This window comes from Elephas maximus, chromosome 4, assembly GCF_024166365.1.
Source record: "Elephas maximus indicus isolate mEleMax1 chromosome 4, mEleMax1 primary haplotype, whole genome shotgun sequence".
NCBI classification, from domain to species: domain Eukaryota; kingdom Metazoa; phylum Chordata; class Mammalia; order Proboscidea; family Elephantidae; genus Elephas; species Elephas maximus.
The window spans coordinates 28,515,524-28,538,102 of NC_064822.1; the positions used below are offsets into that span (position 1 = coordinate 28,515,524).

The 22,579-nt window shown below is 40.7% G+C and overlaps 1 protein-coding gene and 1 pseudogene across 6 annotated transcripts in view; both read left to right on the plus strand.

The window, feature by feature from the left end:
* Positions 1-22,579, plus strand: part of ABI1 (abl interactor 1) — a 134,475-nt gene that overhangs the window by 56,493 nt on the left and 55,403 nt on the right. The gene's annotated exons all lie outside the window — the stretch shown is intronic.
* On the plus strand, positions 1,153-17,935 carry LOC126074912 (suppressor of SWI4 1 homolog; annotated as a pseudogene).

The window sequence follows — 22,579 nt, forward strand, 5'->3', positions numbered from 1 at the left end:
TTGTCTTTCACTTTCTTGATGGTGTCCTTTGAAGCACAGAAATTTTTAATTTCGATGATAATGTCTAATTTATCTGTTGTTTCTTTTGTTGCTTGTGCTTTTGGTGTCACAGCTAAGAAACTTTTGCCTAATCCAAGGTAGTAAACCAACTTTTAAAGGTTACTGTGAGGGTAAAATATTGATGACTACAAGATAGTTGGTGCCATTATAACTCTTAGCATTTTATGTTTTATCAGTATAGTATATGATTTCTGCTTATTCTTGCCTTTTGATACAAAGCTCAGAATTTCCAGTTTAGTGGTATTCTTTTGCTATTTTGGATTTTAGACAAAATCTGTACAGATTGGAACTTTGTTAAAGTAATTTTCCATGTTGAACAGAATCTAGTATAAAATGATTGATTCTGGACTTGGGGCCATGCACATGCCTGATGCCTGGCAAATGATTGGTTTGCAATAAGTATTCGCTGAATCCAAAGATATCTCTTCTGCAAGAGATACTTAGGAAGTGTATAAAAAAGTATCTAGTTTTTAGTTGTTCCTGTACATAGATGATAACCAAAGTATTATTGTATAAAACCCGTTGCTGTCAAGCTGATCTGACGCGTGGAGACCCCATGTGTTACAGAATAGAATGGCTCCTTAGGGTTTTCTTGGCTGTAATCTTTATGGAAACAGATCTCCATGCCCTTCTTCCGTGGCACCTCTGGGTGAGTTCGAACCGCCAATCTTTAGGTTAGTCAAGCACAAGCTGTTTGAGCCACCCAGGGACCTTGAAAAACAAATATATGGTGACCAGTCACCAATGGACTTTGAAGCAGTGTAATTCATCACCAGTCATGATGCCCATCCGTTATTTATGTAGTAATTTGTGGACCAAAGAGCTAGCAGTGAAGTTTGTACTTCATGTGATTACTCAAAGTTCTTATGGTAACTGAAATTTGAATCATGTTGTTGGGGAACTAGTGTTATTTAACTGAACTATGGTAACTGAAATTCATGCAGATCAGTACTGGGCAAAGTAAGAACTGCCTGTATTTTTAGTCTCTCCAATAACAAAACCCTTTTGGATTATTTTCCCCCTTAATTTAAATATGAGTGTTCCCAATGTTCTAAGCCTATTAAAGTTTATAAGATTCACCTCCCATTTTATGGAAGATATTTTAAGTCGTATGGACGTAGAATTATTTCAGTAGATTTTAATAGTGACTTACTGAGAATCATGAAATCATTAAAAAAAATTTAAAATGACTAAATAAAATGATCTGAAATGTAGCTTTTAAACACAGGTTAAACAAGTATAAGTGGCAAAATTCACTGGATACAGGCCTTTTTTTTTTTTTAATTTTTATTGTGCTTTAAGTGAAAGTTTACAAATCAAGTCAGCCTCTCACACAAAAACTTACATACCTTGCTACATACTCCCAATTGCTCTCCCCCTCGCTGCCTTTCTCCACTCTATCTTTCCGTGTCCATTTCGCCAGCTTCTAACCACCTCTGCCCTCTCATCTCCCTTCCGGGGCGGAGTTGCCTACATAGTCTCAAGTGTCCACCTGATCCAAGAAGCTCACTCCTCACCAGCATCCCTTTCCATCCCATTGTCCAGCCTAGTCCCTGTCTGAAGAGTTGGCTTTGCGAATGGTTCCTGTCCTGGGGCAACAGAAGGTCTGGGGGCCATGACCACCGGGGTCCTTCTATTCTCAGTCAGACTATTAAGTCTGGTCTTTTTACGAGAATTTGGGGTCTGCACCCCACTGCTCTCCTGCTCCCTCAGGGGTTCTCTGTTGTGTTCCCTGTCAGAGCAGTCATTGGTTGTGGGCGGGCACCATCTACTTCTTCTGGTCTCAGGCTGATGTAGTCTCTGGTTTATGTGGCCCCTTTTGTCTCTTGGGCTCGTAATCGCCTTGTGTCCTTGGTGCTCTTCATTCTCCTTTGATCCAGGTGGGTTGAGACCAATTGATGCATCTTAGATGGCTACTTGCTAGTGTTTAAGACCCCAGGCGCCTCTCTCCAAGGTGGGATGCAGAATGTCTTCTTAATAGATTTGATTATGCCAATTGACTTAGATGTCCCCTGAAACCATGGTCCCCAAACCCTTGTCCCTGCTACGCTGGCCTTCGAAGCATTCAGTTTATTCTAGAAACTTCTTTGCTTTTGGTTTAGTCCAGTTGTGCTGACCTCGCCTGTATTGTGTGTTATCTTTCCCATCACCTAAAGTAGTTCTTATCTACTATCTAATTAGTGAAAACCAGTCTCCCCCGCTCCCTCCCCGTCTCGTAACCATCAAAGAATATTTGCTTCTCGATACAGGCTTTTTTTGGATGTGTATTCTTAATTGGGGACGTAAACGTATTTCCCTACTACTTGAAATTGTTGTTCTTCAGCCATTACTTGAGTAAATTCAGTGTAGTGAAAGAAATTTCTTCTGAATTTATCAGAGCTTTCTAGGGAACTCACTTCTATTTTACCTTGCTTGCCGAATAGTCTGATTTCAGTTAAAATTCTGCCTTATAACCTCTTAATATAGTATAAACCCAGTGCCGTCGATAGGTCATATGCCAATAAAGGCATAATCTCATAATTTAAAATTCAGAACTTCTGAGTTTTAAGTTTCCAAAATATTTAGACTTAATAAATTATCTCCAATTCTGTCACAACTTGTGTGGAAGAGCCCTTTTCCTTTCAGTGTTGAGCTATTTTGTGTGTGTGTGTTTGGCATATTTTATATTTATGAAGTTTTCTACTTTAACACTTTTAGCTTTTCTTTTATTGTTACAAATTAATAGTTATAGAATTGTAATAGCCTTCTTTGATATAGCATTTACTGGCAAGTCATTGTGTAACTGATATTTATTATGTCAGGGTTGTTTTTTCCTCTTTTATGGTTTCTTATAGTGATGTGTCTTGTGACTTGTTAATTTGTTAAAGGTGCTGATTACATTTCCTGAAAATGTAGATAGTAGCATTAGGAGAAAGCCTGCAACTGTTAAAACCTTCCAGATCACCCACTTCATGCACATTTTCTTGAGATTATCAATTTTCATTATGATTTCCTTTTCCTTTGGCAGTTTTAGACTTTCCTCAAGTCATAGAATTTAGAACTAGAAGGGACATTAGGTTATTTTAGATATAAACTGTTCAGCAGAACCTGAAATAATGACAGGATGATATAACACAGATTGATTAGTGTCACTCAAAAATGAGAAAAGCATGGTATAGGGTTTTAGTGTCCAGAGGCTAGGAGTATTCGGCAACACTCACTTGATTGGCTGACCTGCTGTGAGAAAAATATATTAACAGCACTCTTCTGTATTCTGATTTTATATATATATCTAATATTTCTAAGATGAACCACTCAGTGGTAGCCTGAATAATGTCCCCCAAACATATCCAGGTTTTAATTCCTGGAACCTTGAATGTTTACTTATATGGCACGGGGCTTTGTGGATGTGATTAAGTTAAAGGTTTTGAGATGGAGAGATTACCCTGCATTATCCAAATGGGCCCTAAATGTAACCACAAGTGTCCATATAAAGGAGGCAGAAGGAGATTTGACATAGAACAGGAAAAAATGATGTGACAACAGGAGCAGAGAATGGAATGACATGGTGAAAAGCTAAGGAATGCTGCAAGAGCCAAAGAAACGGATTCTCCCCTGGAGTTACCCAAGGGAGTGTAGCCCTGCCAAAACCTTCATTTAGCTCCATATGATTCAGTTTGGATTTTTGGCCTCCATAACTATAAGAGAATGAATTTCTGTTGTGTTAGGCTACTAAGCTTGTGGTAGTTTTTATAGCAGTAGTAGAAACTAATACACATACTATAACAAATTAGTTGTAATGAGATATGCCTTTATATTTGTTTAAACCTCTGATAGTGTTGGTTTTTGTCATCTTCATGATATGAATTAAAACAGTATTTTTTTTTAAAGAGTATAGTATAATACCCTTATGATCGTGAGGAAAACATGAAAAATTCCTCAAGCTTCCCAACAAGGTCCTATTATAAAGTAGTAATTTTTTGTCTTTAACTTTACTATTTTAAGTCTGATATCTGAGCTCTAAACAGTTGCTAACTTTCCTCTCTTTTTCTTGGAAATATTAAGGACTAGCAATCAAATGATTTAAAGCAAATTCCCTTACCCATTTTTTGGAGTGAGTGGACACTTTTTATTCAGATTAATGAAATATTCTTGCTTTAACTATAGTTGTTGACAAGGTAGTTTTTTAAATTGTTATGAAAATATAGCTAACACGGCATTTGCCAGTTCAACATTTTTTCAATGTACAGTTCAGTGAGACCAATTACATTTATTATGTTGTGCAACCTTCACATTGACAAGGTAAATTTATAGAGGAGCAAGTTATAGTAGAGGTATATCAATGTAGAATATACATTCTGTGTTGGAGGGCGTGGAGGGACCAAACCTTGTTAGGCACTAAACTTTCGCTCAGTACTATCTAAAATAAAATTCTCTTAGTGTGTGGATAAATGTTTGTTTCAAAATTAGTTATTCTTCCAGGGACTCGTATAGCACCTAGCACAGTGCCTGGTACATAGTATATGCTTTCATGTTAGTTGAGGAAAATTATGAATTTTAAGATATTTTAGATATTATCTGCAATTTTTGAAGTTAAATAAAAATGCTGTAATACGTAACAGGTTTTTGTTACAGCTTTGATTTTTTTTTTTCTCTCTTAACATTTCCTGCCAAGGAAGCATATTTTTTGGTGAACATAAAATTTGTACCATTAAAAAATACCCTTTTAAAAAAACTTTAAGTTCAGTTTTTTTTACTTTTTACGAGGAAAGGTATATTGATCTTGTCTGTTAGGCTATTAGTTATTTAGTATGATATTAGAGCTTCATATTTACATACTTTACGTTTATCTGAATAAATAATTTAGTGTAGGGGTCAGTAAACTCTGACCCATGGGCTAAATCCATTCCCATGCACCCCTTGTTTTTTTTTAAATGAAGTTTTATTGGAACACAGCAGCTTTCTTTTGTTCACGTATTGCCTATGGCTACATTCCCTGCTACAGTGGCAAAGTTGCATAGCTATGACAGAGATCATATGGCCTGCAAAGCCTAATATGTTTACTCTCTGGCTCTTCTTAGAAAAAATTTGCTAACCCCTGTTGTAGTGTTACACAAACATTTATTTCAAAAATTAAAAAATGATCTTGGGGTTTTACACCAATTTCTTCAACTACTTTATATGTAATTTTTTAAACATTATGTTTCTGGAAGTTCATTTGCTAAAATTTCTGAAGGAGCCACAAATTGTGAGGAATAGGGCTTGTGCAGATTGCATGATAATACAGATTTTATGTTTATGGCTTCATTCCTACTTTTTCCTCAGCTTATAGGGGTTAGCATGTGTAAGAAATTGTGGAAGAAGTTTCTTTAGAAGTTTGGTATCTAATTCAAGGTTTTATGGTCTGAAATAAATAAGAAGAAAGGTATATAGTAGTAATACATTTGTTTTGTGGTTGAGTATGTGATTGGATTTGGTCCTCACTGAAGTTTGTATAAAAGTCATGTTGGAGAGCTGCCTTGTTAGTTTGTTTTATAAGCAGTTTTTGCTGCCATAGAACAGACGATCAAGGGATAATAGTTCATTTGCAGGAAGCGTCTCAAAACTATTGCCCATATACTGATACTCGAAGTCTAGTGTATTTATGTAAGTAGATTGCTCACATTTATAATTCTGTAAAAGAATGGTTATTCAGCATTTTAAGTAACTGAAATTTCCTACTTTAATCATGTTAATGCAAGTCTTTTTAATATATATGCCTTGTTTTTGTATTTACAAGTAGACTGTCTCTGACAGAATTTGCATGTTTTCTATGCATAAAAGAGCCCCTGGTAACTGCATATCTGGATGAATAACCCGAAAGCACTTTCTCTTTTCCTGGCTGTATTATTTTTTCCTCTGGGGCAGATGAGATTAGGGTCTACAATAACAAAATTGATTTGGGAAACAGTGTAAAATTTTTGAGGTTTGTACATTCCCTTTTCCTTCTTTGTACATTCCCTTTTCCTTCTTTCTGCATCTGTATTCAGCACTGCAGCTACTTGTAGATTATTTGTGCCTAGGCATAGTTCAAGGATTAGTGCTATTTTCTCAGTTTTTTTTTGATTTGTGAAGAAAAAGAGATAAAGCTAGTGTTCATATATATTATAAGTTAGTGAAATGCGAAATGTTGTCAAGGCTTCTATGTATTCTAAGATTGTCATTTCAATTATTTTTTTTGGTGTTAAAATGATAATTCATTGTAGTTTTTTTTTCTAATGTCCTTATTGGCCAATAAATTGGCAGAAATACTTTTGACTTCTTTCTTTACCTGTTTTTTTAAAACAATTTACTGATTTGTGAAATCCAAACTTACTGTAACCCAAGCTGTTTCATCTCCCAGTTCCTTCTTCTGACACGTGAATGTACACCAACCCACCAGCCTACCTCTGAATGAACAAAGAGTGAAAGAGACTTGGACCAGCAACCTTAGAGGATGAGAAGACTATTTTATTTTAGGATAAATAAGGGCAAAGCCATGAGTTTACTTTGTATTCCAGAATAAACTATCTGAGGACTGTGCCTCTGGTAATGATGGAGTTGTCCCTACCAAACCAGCCTTCCCACAGGTAACTTAAACTCTGATCAAAATATTAAAAAAAAACTATCTAAAAAGCAACTAACAGCAGGCAGAGGGCATTAGTCTACACTTAGAAGAAGGAAATAGCCTTGGTGAATTTGCGCTTTTACAGCCAGTTGGCATCATGCTAGGCAGCTAAAACATAGGTAGAAAATTGCATCTTGCTTGATGAACCAGAGGGCAGAGTTAAAGTGACCACAACAGCTGGAAAATGTGGGGAAAAAGAGACCTGGAGAGAGGGAGCGCCAAATTTTGCATTATGATTTCCCATATCACTGGCTGACCCCTCAACTATGCATGTGTGGAGCTAACTCTAGCAGCCCAGCTAAGGCTAAAAGAACTGAGCAAAGATTTGAGCTGCTACCCATCTTAGAGGAGACAGTTTGGAGTTTAAGTCCAGCCAACTCTACTATAAACATTTTTCAGAGGAATATAACAGGATTTAGAGTTTCTACATGGTATCACTTACCATAATAAGATATGATCCAAAATTACTAGACCTGTGAAGAAAACACGGGAAAACATGACCCATACTCCAGAGAAATGGCAGTCAACAGAGATCAGCCTTGGGGTGATATATACATGTTGAACAAATAGCTATCTCTTTGTTTGACCAATCCTGCACTTGGGTTGGGGCCTTGAAACTTTTTATAGTCAAAGAGAATTTCAAGATACTGATTCTAGTCTCATTCCTCAGTATTTTTTCCTCACGCATCCCAAGCTTTCACTAGCATTTAACAGTTTGCTAGTCTCTTCCGTTAGTACTGCTCACTTTCCCTCCTTCTTTGTGTGCTGCTTCTCCTGTAAAGCATTACTTGTTTAGTCAGTGTATGAGTCAAGGTCCAGGAAACAGAAACCACTGTAGGCATTTCAAGCAAAAATTAGGTCTCCCCATGTAACTCCCAGAACACAAAGAACTGACCCCCCTAGGGAGGCTATAACATATAACTTCTGAGGATGACACTGGAATTACTGAGTTTAAGAACTTGGTTCAGGGATTTCAGACCAAGGATGAAAAGCTTCTGTCACTGTTGCTACCTCATCTTCCTCTTGACACCCACAAAACTGGTAACTGGGCAGTGGGGCTTGGAGTCTAGCCATCGCATCCACTGCAAGTGCCGAGTGGACACCGGGGTACCACTTTGAAGAAAATCTCTTATGTCAACTTGTTTGCCAGTAGAAAGTAACGTAAAGCGGTAGTAAGAGGTCTCCCCCTAACTTTCGGTTTCTGTGTCCATGAAAGTGTATTTCGTTGTATTCCAGAAGCCTAGCTATGAAAATGACTGTAGAGTGTTGTTCTTAGCTTTTTAGTTTCTGCAGGGCAAGTAGGTCCTCTTGGGAGGCTGGGTTGGGGAAGGTAGACTGAAGATTGGGTGGGCTAGTGTTACAGCCTACATTGAAGTTGTCTGTGCTCCCTTGGCACTTTAAGCACATACCAAATGTTACTTTTACTATGTGGTGTCGTGTTTTTTTCTTGTAGTTGGGGAACAGGTTGTCTTACTACTCAGTTTTTAAAATCTTTAGACTCTAGCTCTATACTAGGCATAGACTTAAGCATTCAATAAATATTAAAATTTCTTCGGGAGAGGCTGGTATGTATAGTGTTAAATACAGTAGAGGAAAGTATATAATAAACACTGTAATAGAAGAAAAAGTCCCATGGGCATACAATTTGGATGGCATTAAAAGAGTGACATTTGAGTTGGGCCTTGACATGGAGTACAAATGCTTTTCAGTCTTAGGTAATATCAGACAAAGACATGGATGGCTTCCTTGTTCAGGGTGACTGGGATGTAGAGTGTAATGTTTGGAATGAGGAATATAGCTGGAGGTTAGTTTGGAAAAATACATCCAAAGTTCTAAATTACAATTTATTTCCCTTGGGTTGGATTTCGTTGATGAGGCTGAATGATGATGGCTTGTGCTGTGTTAGGGGAGTAGGCGGTATCCTTTTGCTTCTTCTGTGCCTCCAGCTTGGTCCTGGAACTGTACAGCTGCTGAATCAGAGCAGCGGGCTTAGCAGAAATAAAGAGAAGAGTATTAGTCCTTCTGAGCCATCACATGGCAGGCTGACATGATTAAGCCCTGAATCAAAGGAAAGACAGTATCTTTTGGAAATTGGGAGACTTCGTTCTTTGTGTTCGAAGTAAATAGCAGGCTATCCTGCTTCTGTTCAGTATGCTTTTTGGAGAAATCAATCACCCATGCCCACATTCTGCTTCAAATAGTCCATTTGTAAGGTTGAAGAAGCAAGCCTCCAATCCCCTCCCTCTTGATCACAAAGTTTGGACCAATCCATTTCTTAGTTCAGCCCTAATAATAGTGTAACAATGGACTGTTTTCGTCTCACTTAGAACGAGGACTGTCTTTTTCAGAAAGGGATTTTAGAACCAGCCTTCTTACAGTCTGATTATAACAGCTGGTTTGGGAGTCACCGTTCTAGATCTCATATTCTTTTTGTCTGTAAACCTTTCACCAGGCTACAGCTTGAACCTTCTAATTATTTTCTGAGGCTTTATAATAGCCTGATCTTATTTCAAAGCCTGGAAATGGTTTTTCATTTTTTAAAGTTTGAAGTTCAGATTCCTTAGCATGGCATAGAAGGCTCATTGTGATCTGGTCTCTGCCAGCTCTTGTACTCCTGCCATGCTGAACTTGTTGAAGTGTTTCAAACAGAGGATGTAAATTTGTTCTACCTGGAATTCACTTTGTCCAGTCTGTTCTACTTAACACAAGCACCACCTCTTCTATGAAGTCTTTGCTGATTAGCTCATGGTAGAGTTAGTACTGGCTTTCTCTTTGTCCTGTGCCATCTGATTTGTTCCTACTTTCATCACTGACTTTGGGTATATGTCTTTTTCTCCTACCTCACTCCTTAAAGGTAAAGACTGTGTTTTATTTCTCTCTGTACCCTCAGTACGTAGTAACTGGCACTTAATAAGCATCTGGATAAATAGAAGTTAAATGAGTAAGTCAGTGTGGTATGGTGTGCTTTGGAGTTGTACAGACCTGGCTTTGAATCTTAGTTTTGTCACTGTGATTTGTTCAAATTAACTAACGTCTTTTAGTTTTCTCATACCCCAAATTGGGACAATAGTACTGACCTTAGAGATTGTTAAGTTTAAATGAGGAATTGCACATAGAGCATTTAGCCTAGCACCTGGGTATAAAATGTTGGCATTATTAATCATATTTTTCATCGCTTCTTTCTTCTACAGTCAACCCCCCTCATCCTCCCCCCTCCAATTAATATTTAAGCATGTTCATATTTTCCCATCTTAAAAAACGCTTTCCGTACCAAACTCTGAGGTACTGCCTTTCTCCCCTGACAGTTCATAATCCAAGTTCTTGAATTCACTGTCTCATGGCATCTGCCTCCTCCAAACAGTATATGCCTCAGTGCATTGTCATCTGTCTTTGTCTCCCACTACTCCATGGAAGGTGTTTTTGCACAAGATCAACAATGGTATCTTTGTTCTAAATCTAATAAGTTTTTTTTTTTTTTTTAGTTTTATTGAACCCGTCAGCCGATCCTTGGGAGAAAGTCATGGCAGAGTCCATGTAAAGATTATAGCCTTGGAAACCTTGTAGGGCAGCTCTACTCTGTCCAATAGGGTCACTATGAGTTGAAATTGATGACAACAGATACCTCCCATGGGGCCTGGCTTGGAGTAGATCCTTGAGCCTTTGAATTATCAGTGTAGCACTTCAGAAAATCTGTAGACCTTTGCAAATAGGGCAGAGGTGTCAATTTTGTTTGAATGGAGAAGGTTCTCTGTTCCAAAGCAAAACGAATGTACTCTAGTATAATCCTGAATTGCCACTGATTTGGTTCAGAATCTTCAATAGATCACTTCCTATGGCCACTAAAGGTATTTTTGCTTGCCTGTTCCCTGAAGTTGAAGCGTGAGGAATCAAAAACAACAAAAATATTGAAGTGGATTAGAACCTGTGGTTAGATATTGTCCATGTTTGGATTCCTCTCTGTACTACCACTCTGCTTGGCAATTCTTGTGAAATGACCATGCAGAATCTATTCAGCCAGGACATAGGAGAGAGGATTGATTTTGGCTATATATTTTTCACCTTTGTACTCATTACTTTTCTTTAAAACCCACACCTATCTCTATCAGATGATGTCATGTCTATCTTTAAATTTTGCCTTCAGGATAAAGGCTAGGTTGTTGGCATAGTATTGATGCAAGCATGATCTTGTCTCCTCTTGCCTCACTAGCTTCATTCCTTTCCCTTTCTTGCCTCATACTCTGTGCTTCAAATATCCTAATTCATTTACTGTTCCAGCAGTGTGCCTTTGTAATAGCTACTCCCCTTTGTTTGGAACATCTGTCTATTCTATTTCCTTTGCCTGGCTAATACCTGCTCATTCTTGAGGCTTCAGCTTAATTATCTCTGGCTCATGGAAACCTTTTTCTTGGTTCCAAAAGTCTAGGCTTGCTCTTTGCTAGTACTTCTGTGCATATCCCTGTGTGACAGATAACTTCTAATTGATCTTCCTGATCCATTCTTCATCCTTCTCCCCACTGCAGCTTTGCCCTGAGAGGCTTCCCTGTATGGTTTATGTCAGCGGGTGTATGTGACTTTTGGCTTCAGGCTGAGTTCTGCCAATGTAGAACACAGGCTGGTTTCTTCCCTGTGAGTTCAGTCTGGGCTCGCTGTAGTTAGATATTGCCTGTGTTTGCGTTCCTCTCTGGTGACCTTCTCTGTGGGACTGTCTTTTCCAATTTCCATTAGTCTTTCCTACCCCTGATCCCTGTGGATTTAGGGGTTCTACTCCTGCTACTAGAGCTCCAGTTTCTGTATCTTCCCTTGTTCTACTCCTTGCCCCTGCTTCGTGTTTAGTTCCTTTTAAATAAATGCTCCTTGATTATCCTAATTGGAAGATCTTGTCAGTTGCCGATTGGGTGTCTGGCTAGCATATGTTACCATGCATTATTTGAAGTATTTCTTTCTCTTCAACAATTGCCTGTTTTTGCCTTTGCCTCTACTTAGGTAAATAGGAGGCTCAGCTGGTGAGGTTCTAAGGCTCCCTCTTCCCGCAGTATGAGTTGCCATGGAGTCGATTCTGACTCATAGCAAGCCCATATGTGATCTTTTGGAAGTAGATCACCAGGCATTTCAGGTGCCTCTGAGTGGACTCAGTCTTCAACTTCTCAGTTACCAGCTGAGCATGTTAACTGTTTGCACTAACCAGGGCTGTTGCTTTTGTTTGTATTATAAAAAAAGCCTTTCCAATCAGTGACTACAAGGAAGAAAATCTTAAACTTTTTTTCATGGCATTTAAAGCTCTTTAATGGTCTGGTACCTGCCTATGCTGACAGTATGCGCATATGCAGACATATTATTGGGGTTCTGTGTTAACTGTTTCCATAGCATCTGTCTTCAGCTTAGTTCTCTAGAGGAGCTGAACCAGTGAAATATGTATATATATATATATATATATATGTAACAAAATCCAGAAACCAACCAGTTGCCGTTCAGTCAATTCTGACTCCTAGCGACCTTATAGGACAGAGTAGAACTGCCCCATAGGGTTTCCAGGGAGTGGTTAGTGGATTCGAACTGCTGTCCTTTTGGTTAACAGCCGTAGTTTGTAACCCCTGTGCTACCAGGGCTCCATAAATATATGTATATATAAAAAAAATAGAGAGATTTAATTCAAGGAAATGGCTTACATAGTTGTGGAGGCTGGTAATTCCCAAAATCTGTTGGTCAGGCATCAGGCTGGAGGCATCTCTTGACTCACGTGGTTGCAGAGGCTGACAAACCCAAAGTCAGTAGGTTAGGTAGCAGCCTGCTGGCTCATATCTCAAGAGCTGGAGGTCAGATGATGACGAGTTGGGTGCAGGATTCAGAGTGTGGGCTTTGCTGGAACATCTATTTTACACACTGGAGGCAGGCCACACCCCTGAGGAAACTCCCTTTTCAACTGATTGGCCGCTCATAGCAGATCTCATCACAGAGGTGACTACATTACATTACACTGTAGAAGACCAATCAGCCCAATGTCTGCCAAAGCACTGAGAATCATAGCCTAGCCAACTTGACACATAACGTTAACCATCACAGCCCATACGTTGTTAACTTGGCACCTGTACACATCTCCTTAAACCATACATAATCTCTGAATAAAGATAATTATAAAGTCATACTCGTGCCTAACATGATACAACTAATATGTTTACAACCAAAATGCACTGGCCCCGTTTACATCTTATATTTTATAAGTAATGAGATAAGGGAGGGAAGAAAACAAAAATATTTTATTTATAATGTAATGTCTATTTGGCCAGTGTCTGATCACATACATGTCCATGGTCTGGCGCGTGCCCTCTGGGGGATGCCCACCTGCCCTTCATGGTGCTTAGCAGCTTTGTCCCCCATGGCATACATGTGGTGAAGCTCATGGCCACCGTGTTCCAGAATCTGTTCCCCTCCATCAGTGCGCACAAGGTAAACCTGAACAATGTCAAGTGCTGCCTCCTCCTCATCCAACTCTCACGAGCTGAATTTCTGCCATTATAGCATCAAAGTTGTTCCTGTGGGTGCAAGTTGCAGGGTGAAGAAGCTTCTCCAGGAGAAGTTCCCCAACATGAGCTGTCTGCAGGACATCAGCGAGCTTCTGGCCATGGGTGCAGAGCTGTCACAGAGCAAGGGGGAGCCGGAATTGAGCACAACATTACAGAGCTGCCCTAGGCCACTGTTGGGTGCGGCAACATGCAGACCCAGTAGAGTGCTGTGCAGGTCACAGGGTCAGTCCTGGCATGATGTTGCAGCTCATCAAGATCCAGGAGGGTGTTGGGGAGGGGAACGTCCTGTTCCACAGTTTTGTGCAAAAGATGAAGGAGCTACAGGCCATCCTGGTGGCCAAGGGGGAGAGGCTGCGGCTGAAGGCCCAGAGGCAGCATCAGCAGGCCCACAATGCACAGCGCAAGTGGGAGTAGGGAGGACCCACAGAAGAGGAGCCTAGTGGGCATGAAGAGAGCACAGGCAGAGGCCAATGGGGACAGTGGTGCCGCGGACCCAGGGGCCCCACTGGAGGCTGAGGGGGCTGGCTGACCTGAGGAGGAGGGTGAAGCTGAGTGTTTCTGCCAGGGGGTGGGTGAGGAGCCTGATGAGGACATGTTCCCTGGGCTGATTAAACGGAGGAATCTGGCTGGGCCTCCATGCAACAAGCAGTGGGGTAAAGGATCGGAGGCCAGACTGAGTCGGTTACTGGAAGCCTCCGAAGCCTGAGGGCAGGTCCCTTGCAGCCCAGGCCACGCTGGAGCCTAAAGGGGCTGCCCAGCACTGTGTGCAGGGCCAGGTATGGCCGTCTAAGAGAGGGGCCTGAGCCTCACAGCAAGGCCGATAGAATGCCCCAAAATGGGGCTGAGAGACACTGCCCTGGGGCTCCGGCCAGGCTCCAGGTGCAGCCTTCGGTTTCCTTTATTATAAAGGAGCTGTTTCCCTAACTCCACCTTCGCCCCCACAACATATGACTGACATTCCCAAAAAGAGATAACAAAATCAAACAAACCTTTCCCTTCCTTTCTCTGGGGAGTGCCCACAGCCCTACTCAGCAGTGAGCTGGTCCTGCAGCCCCCCACCCTTGGGAACAGGTGCTTCTGCTGCTGGGAGGAGTAGGCACCTTATCTTGTTCCTGAGTGCCCAAGGTTGGCAGACACTGCGGGGCTTGGCCTAGGTGGGGGTACTAGGTCACTGAGACCACTCCTCTGCTGCCTGGGCCTGCGCCTGGAGCCTCTTTGCAGTCCCCTCTATGGGGCTGCAAGTTGCAGGCTAGGCCAACCTGCCAAGCGCTCACCTGAGGGCTCTGCAGAGGGAGGTGCCCTGCCGCATACCACAATAGCAGACCCTGGGCCTGTGGACTCAGGTGTTCATACAACGTCCAAATCGCATAATGCCCTCTTTCACAGAATGTATCATGGACGTTAAGCCACACATACCTGTATATATATGGTCAACACACGTATAATAGAACAAGGAAGAAATATAACAATCACACTCTTTGTTTCTACAACTAGTCATGTGGTTGTAACTGGTGTTTAGAGCTACCTTCTTCCACCACTCATTCCATATTCCCTTTGGCCTCAGCAAACACCTCAGCAGGTTGTGATTCTTTGCCCAGTGGGGTGACCCAAACCTTCATTCCTGAAGGGTCTCAGCCATTAGTAGTCATGTTGAAATTGGGTTGCTGTAGTTTTCCATTGACTTTAATCACAGGACATGGTAGTACTAAAACACACCCTAACGGATCCCCTGTATTCCAGACATACTCTTCTTTACCTCCATTATGAAATATCAATCCAATTTCCTTTCGGTAATCAGGATCAATCACACCATCCAGTATGGTAACTCCCTTCTGTGCCTGTTGATCCAGAGCCATAAAGAGCCCAAAGTGGCCAGAAGGCATTCTTACATTCCAGATCAATGGAATCAGTGATGTGTCTCCAGGTGGGAGCATTCTTCCCTTTGAAACTAAGACTTCTAGACCTGCAGAGCATAAGATTACTGGGACAGGAAGCAAAAATCTTGCAAGTGGGTCACTAGTGGTAATAGTGAGTGATGCCACTCCCATTTCCACTCCTTGATTATTGGACCTGTGAATCCTGGCTATGGGAGAAACAGCACCATATATTAGGTGCTGGTTTAGAGCATATACGGCCTCCTGGAGAACATTGCCCCAACCCTGCAAAGTGTTGCCACCTACCTGCCACTGTAATTGTGCCTTTAGAAGGCCATTCTGTTCTTCTTTCAAGCCAGTTACTTTGGGATGATGGGGAACATGGTAAGACCAGTGAATTCCATGAGCACGGGCCCATTGCTGCAGTTTAGTTGCTATGACGTGAGCAAATAAAGGCAATGCTATGTGGAATACCGTGACGGTGGATGAGGCATTCTCTTAGTCCATGGATGATAGTTTTGGCAGAAACATTGCATGCAGGAAAAGCAAATCTGTATCCAGAACAAGTATCTATCCCAGTAAGAACAAAATACTGCTCTTTCCATGATGGAAGCAGTCCAGTGTTTGCGAAAGCACTGAGAATCATAGCCTAGCCAAGGTGCCACATAACATTAACCATCACAGCATCTTATGCTTTCCCTTCATAAATTTATTGTTTGAATTACGTAGCTATTTGTCCAATTATTCGGTAACTGTCTTCCATGGGTATCTGTCACGGTCATTGCCATATTCCCAGTGCCTGGCATGCATGCATCCATCCATTTATTCAACCAGTAAAAGGGAAAAAAGTTAGAGTGGTAGGTAACAGAATCTTCTTTGGAGGAGCATGATACAGAAGTTAAGGCCATTAGAATTCGTTATGGATTGAATTGTGTCCCCCCAAAATGTAGGTCAACTTGGCTAGGCTGTGATTCCCAGTTTTGTGTGGTTACCCTCCATTTTGTGATACGATGCTATTATACTATGTGTTGTAAATCCTACCATCCATGATGTTAATGAGGCAGGATTAGAGGCAGTTATGTTAATGAGACAGGGTACAATCTTACAGGATTAGGTTGTATTTTGAGTGAATCTCTTTTGAAATATAGAAGACAGAAGTGAACATAGAGGAGAGAGAACTCAGTACCACCACCAAGCAAGAGGAGCCAGGAGTGGAGTGCGTCCTTTGGACCCAAGGTGCCTGCACTGAGAAGCTCCTAGACCAGGGGAATATTGATGACAAGAACCTTCCCCCACAGCCAAAAGAGAGAGAAAGCCGTCCCGTGGCGTTGGCACCCTGAATTTGGACTCTTAGCCACCTAAATTTTGAGAGAATAAATTTCTCTTAAAGCCATCCTCTTGTGGTATTTCTGTCATAGCAGCGTTAGATAACTAAGACAAAATTCTTCCTGGTTTTGTGTGGGCTATCCCTTTTAATAGCAATTGGTGGAAAATCAGCATATCTCCCTTTATAGAGAAGTCTTACTTGGTTGTGTTCCTCTGCACGTTATATGGAATATTGATCACTAAATGTCTCTGAATCAGTGTACTCAAAAAAATGTCATATACTCACTTTTATGACTAAATAATAAAGATGACTTTAAACAGTTTTTTTAGGAACAATTTTAAACTTACAGAAAAGTTGTAAGTACAGAACAGAGAACTTTTTGTTGTGAGCCGTGTGAGAATAACTTGCTGTTGAGAGCCCATCACCCCTGAATACTTTAGTATACATTTTCCAGAAACGAGTACATTCTGTTGCATAACCACAACACAGTCATCAAAATCAGGTAATTAACACTGATACATTGCTGCCATCTAATCCTCAATTCTATTCAGGTTTACCAATTGTTTCAATACCTTTCAATAGGAAAAGGATCCGGTTCAGAAACATGCATTACACTTAGTTATCAGGTCTCCTTTCTTTTCTTCAATCTGGAACAATTCCTCAGTCTCCCCTTGATTCATCTGACCGTGACACTATTGAAAATTACAGGATAGTTATTTTGTAGAATGTCTCTCGATGTGGGAATGTTTGATGTTTCCTCATGATTAGATTCAGATGATAACATTAAAGGTGACTTTTTGAAAGCAGGCAGCTTTCTATTTAAAAACAACTCCCATTATCTTAATTAAAAATGAAAGCAGAACCTTGTTTTTTGGTTTAAATTTTAATTCTTTATGTATGTGTTTGTAGTTTTGGGGCTTGTGAACCAACCCCATGATAATCTTGAAAGAGAGAGGAAACCTTTAAAGAACCTGGTGTACAAATTGAGGCATAACATCCCTGGAGATATTTTGTAAAAGACCCAGTAAATTTGCCATTATAGGTATTTTTATTTAACTAATCAGGAATAATTTATTTTGTTATATTTTGTCTTTAAGATTGTTCCAATTTAAAATTTCTTTAGCTTCTGAATTGGAGGTGGTACTTGAGAACTTCTAAGGTGTAAATAAATATATTTAATTATGGCAGAACTTCTAAAACAATCCTGCTGTGATAAAAAAACATTGTGCACATTTCAGCTCTGAAATAATTGGAAAATTCAGACGAAAGCAGTCAGAATCACTGTTCTCAGCTTATTCTTAGGTTTTTGGTTTCCTTTCTAGCCACCTGCAGTTTTATGTGTAATTGCAAGTGTTTGTTTTTTCCAAAACGTTTTCCCCCGATTCTTGGCATGTGAGTAGCTTCTCTAACGCTTTTTTTTGATTTGTTCCTCTTGAAGAGCATTGTGCTAGTTAGCCCAAATTTATAATCAGTACACGTTACAAAGCCTTCATCAAGTATTTAATTTTATTTTAAAATATTTATAAAAATACAGTGTTATGACAGAATAAAGCACTCTCTTCTGCTAGTAATTCTTTTTGTTATGGCTTATTTTGTCTACATTGTTATATTAACATGTTGCAAGTTAATACATAGAATGTGTCTTTTCCATTTTCTTATTTTCAGCCATTTCTGGTCCTTTTAGATTTGTCTCTTATAAGCATACAACTGGATTTAAAAAAAAACAAAACAAAAACACACAGTGTGTGTTTTCTTTTAACTTGGAGTATTTATTGCATTTAATTTGATACAGTTATTAATATATTTGGGCTTAAATTAACTATCATTATGTTGTGCTTTCTATTCATGTCTTCTGTTTCTTTTCTCTCATTTCTTACCTTCTGTCATGGGTTGAATTGTGTCCCCCCACAAATATGTGTCAACTTGGCTAGGCCATGATTCCCAGTAGTGTGTGGTTGTCCTCCATTTTGTGATCTGATGTAATTCTCCTCCATTTTTAATGTGTTGTAAATCCTGACCTTTATATGTTAGTGAGGCAGGATCAGTGTGTGGTGTATCTTGAATCATAGCCTTATAAGATGGTATGACTTCACACCCTTAAGTCATACCCTTGCTTGAGTCACACCTTTTTTTTAAATTGTGCTTTAAGTGAAAGTTTACAGCTCAAGCTAGTTTCTCATACAAAAGTTTATACACACATTGTTATGTGACCCTAGTTATTCTCTCCATAACGTGACAGCACACTTCTCCTTTCCACTCTGGATTTCCCCGTGTCGATTCAGCCAGCTCCTATCCTTTTCTGCCTTCTTATCTCACCTCTGGACAGGAGCTGCCCATTTAGTCTCATGTATCTACTTGAACTAAGAAGTACACTCTTCACGAGTATCATTTTATGACTTATCCTCCAGTCTAATCTTTGAAGAGTTGGATTTGGGAACGGTTTTAGTTCTGGGCCGTGTCTTCTGGGGTTCCTTCAGCCTCAGTCAGACCATTAAGTCTGGTCTTTTTACTAGAATTTGAGTTCTGCAGCCCACTTTTCTCCTGCTCTGTCAGGGGCTCTGTGTTGTGTTCCCTGTCAGGGTGGTCATTGGTGGTAGCTGGGCACCATCTAGTTCTTCTGGTCTCAGGCTGATGGATTCTCTGGTTTATGTGGCCCTTTCTCTTTGAGTCACACCTTTTATCTTATATGAGATAAAAGGGGAGAGAAGTGAGTAAAGGTGGGAGGGACTTCACTCCACCAAGAAACAGGTAGTGGGAGTGGAGTGCGTCCTTTGGACCCGGAGTCCCTGTGTTGAGAACCTCCTAGACCCAGGGGAAGATTGATGCCCAGATGCATGGGATCGCCAAGGAATGTTGGGCCTACAGATGTTGAAAGGAGATAAGTACTTTCCCCCAGAGCCAACAGAGAAAGCCTTGCCCAAGAGCTGGTGCTCTGAATTTGGACTTCTAGCCTCCTAACGATGAGAGAAGAAATTTCTGTTTGTTAAAGCCGTTCACTTGTATTTCTGTTACAGCAGCCGAAGGTAACTAAGGCATCTTCTTTGGAATTAACATTCTTTGGAGACCTTATTATGTGTATGTGTGCATGCATATGTATGCACATGTGTATGTATGTTGACTCTGGCTTATTGTGAATTATTTCCTTACGTTTTATAAATTTTGGTTGGGAACTCATCTCAAGATTTTAAGAGCTCATATTTGAGATCTCTGTGTAGCCTAAGAGATACACATTGCAAAACTAAACTGAAGGTATAGTCCCAGTTTTATTCTCTAAGGTATTTAGGAACACACTCAGTCCAAGATTATAGTTTTTGAACCTGAAAACTTAATGGGAGCATGTTATACTTTCTAGGACAACACCCCGCCCCCCATGTGTTTGTTTCCAGTTGCTGCTGTAACAAGTTAATACGAATTTAATGGATTAAAATGTTTTTAATTGGAACTGATCCAAATTTACAGTCTTACAGTTCCAGAGGTCAAAAATCTCAAATGCATTTCATGTTGCGAAAATTAAGGTATCAGCAGGACTGCATTCCTTCTGGAAGTTCTAAGGGAAAATTTATTTTCTTGCCCTTTTTTCAGTTTCTAGAGGATGCCTGCATTCCTTGGCTCACGGCCCCCTTTCTCCACCTTCAAGCCAGCAATAGCCAGCTGAGACTTTCTCACATCGCATCACTCTAACTCTGACTCTCCTGCCTCCAACTTTCAGTTATAAAAGACACTTGTGATTACATTGGGCCTACCTCGATAAATTAGGGTAATTTTCCCACCTTAAGATCCTTAACTTAGTCACATCTGCAGAATTCTTTTTGCCATGTAAGGTGACATATTCACAGGTGGAACATAGTGTCAGGAGTTATCTAAATGCATGAGGGATGAGAATGAGGATCAGCACAAAGCTGGTTCCTATGAGGCAGAGATCAGGTACATGTCCACTTTCCCATTGCTTCATTGTTTCTGACTCCAGTCATTCCCCCATGGCACTCTCTCCTTTTCTGCAGAAGTTCAATAGTTTGTTGCAGTGGGCACAGAGAACTCACAGACCATACTCAACAGATACATGGCTTATTAGGGAAGTAACAGGCTACAACTTGGACTCAGGATCAACTTGGAAATAATAGGAACAATTTGGGATAGTGCCAGGAAGCACAGAGGCAAGGTCTGGAAGGGTCCCCAAAGTGGAGAGCACATCTCTCCCTTCATCAGTGCAGGACAGCTTCTGACCAGGACAGCTCTCTCAGCTGCTGTCTGCTGTCAGGCCTCTCCACCGCTAAATGACCCTACTAATAGTGTAGCAGCTTGCTCAGCTCTGTCAGCTGGCACGTTCAGCTCATAGCCAGTTAGCAGCTTCAGGACCGCTTGGCTCCCTCATGGCTTCTTTGCCAGCTGAGCTTTTAGCCAGCATCTGTCTTTCAACCAGGAGGCCTTGAGAACCTCTGCGTTTCAGCCCTTTATATATCCCAATTCTATTGGAAATCCTGGTGGTGTAGTCGTTAAGTGCTATAGCTGCTAACCAAAAGGTTGGCAGTTCACATCCACCAGGTGCTCCTTGGAAACTATGTGGCAGTTCTGCTCTGTCCCATAGGGTTGCTATGAGTCGGAATCTACTTGATGGCAGTGGGTTTTATTAGTTATAAAGTGGGGCCTCCCTCACCAGACCAGAGTTCAACCAATCCTCAATTACCCATGAGCCTTCAGTCAACTCCGTTACTGTTAATTACCAGGCCCGACCAAAGTATCAAACCATCAAGTTGTTTACAGTTTACCCAGGAAATCTCAGTCAACTCAGGGAATCCCCTGAGCAAAAAGTGACAAACCCTCTGGGGTAGAAAACAATGTGGGAGCCTCCACCCCTCACCCCCAAGTTGCTTCTCCAAAGAACTAGGGCAAAGTTAAAAGTCCTCAAGGTTTAGGGGGGAAAAAATCTCCCAAGCTGATTTTCCGAAGTACCCAGGCAAAAGGCTATGTAAAGAACTCATTGCACTACAGAAGGTTTTGGGGATTGGGATTGGGAGGGGCATTATCCTGTCCAGTATTGTGTGTGTGTGTGTGTGTGTGTGTGTGTTTGACACAGACTTAACTTTTGTCATCTCCCAGTGCTTGTGAGTGCATTTTTTTTTCCTAGCCCGATATTTTACCTGGGATGCAGCTTTTCTTGACTCCCAGCTTTTTATGGTGTTTTCAGTGCCATCTTCCCACCTTTAGCAAGCCTGAGGCCTTATATTTTGTCCCCATATGGACTAAAAGTCCAAGCGCCTTTTTTAGTGGCTGATAAACTGCTACAGAGTAGCTGCAGCCTCTTTCATCTTTTCTGCTCTAGGTTTTAACCCTCCCTTCTTCCTAACCTCCCTGGATTTTCTTTACGCTCTTCAGCATTGGACTACTCATTTAAAAAAGATGTTGTCACAGTCCGCCAAGCGTTTTTAGGTAGTTCATAGTGGGAGAGTTTTCAGGTTACCTAATCTGCCGTATTGCCCTAGTTGTCATTCCTTATATTAGCAAAGTGTTAAGGAGTTTAATAAGACATAAAGTTTATCTTTGCTTTCTTATTATCTTTCAATTTAAAATGCTTTTAATTTAACCTCAATCAAAAAGTCTCAATGAATCTCATCTATAAAAGACCAACATTGCTTAAAACTCAGTGTCTCTGGTCGAACACCCTCTTTTACTTTTATCAACAAAGTGTACCTGTTTTCTTTAATCTGACCCAGCCTGTCCTGGTTTACTCTGACCCTGCTACTCAGCTAGACCAAGAATATCTCTTACCACACCATTTCTCCCTTACTGACTGTCTCCCGAGGTTCCCTCTTGGTTTTTCTGTTTTCTATTTTTCTGTCTCAACTGAGCCAAAGGCATACTACTTTGCACCCAGCTTCAATCACTGGCCGTCATCCCCCCTCCTTTCTTTTTTCTGATCGAGATGATATATCAATGCATTTAAAAGCCAGTCAAATACTACTTAAGGACTTATAATGAAAAACCAGGTTTCTGCCCCACCTCTTTCTATCCCCAGCCTCATATAGTACCAAGGTGTAAAAGGGCATGGCGGTGGCAGAGTCTGACCTACTCTAATTTCACAAGGGGGAAGGAGAATCAAGATCAGCAGCCCAAGGCTGATGATTCCTGTGAGGCAGAGGTCAGACATGCGTCCGCCCTCTAGCCCTTTTTACTG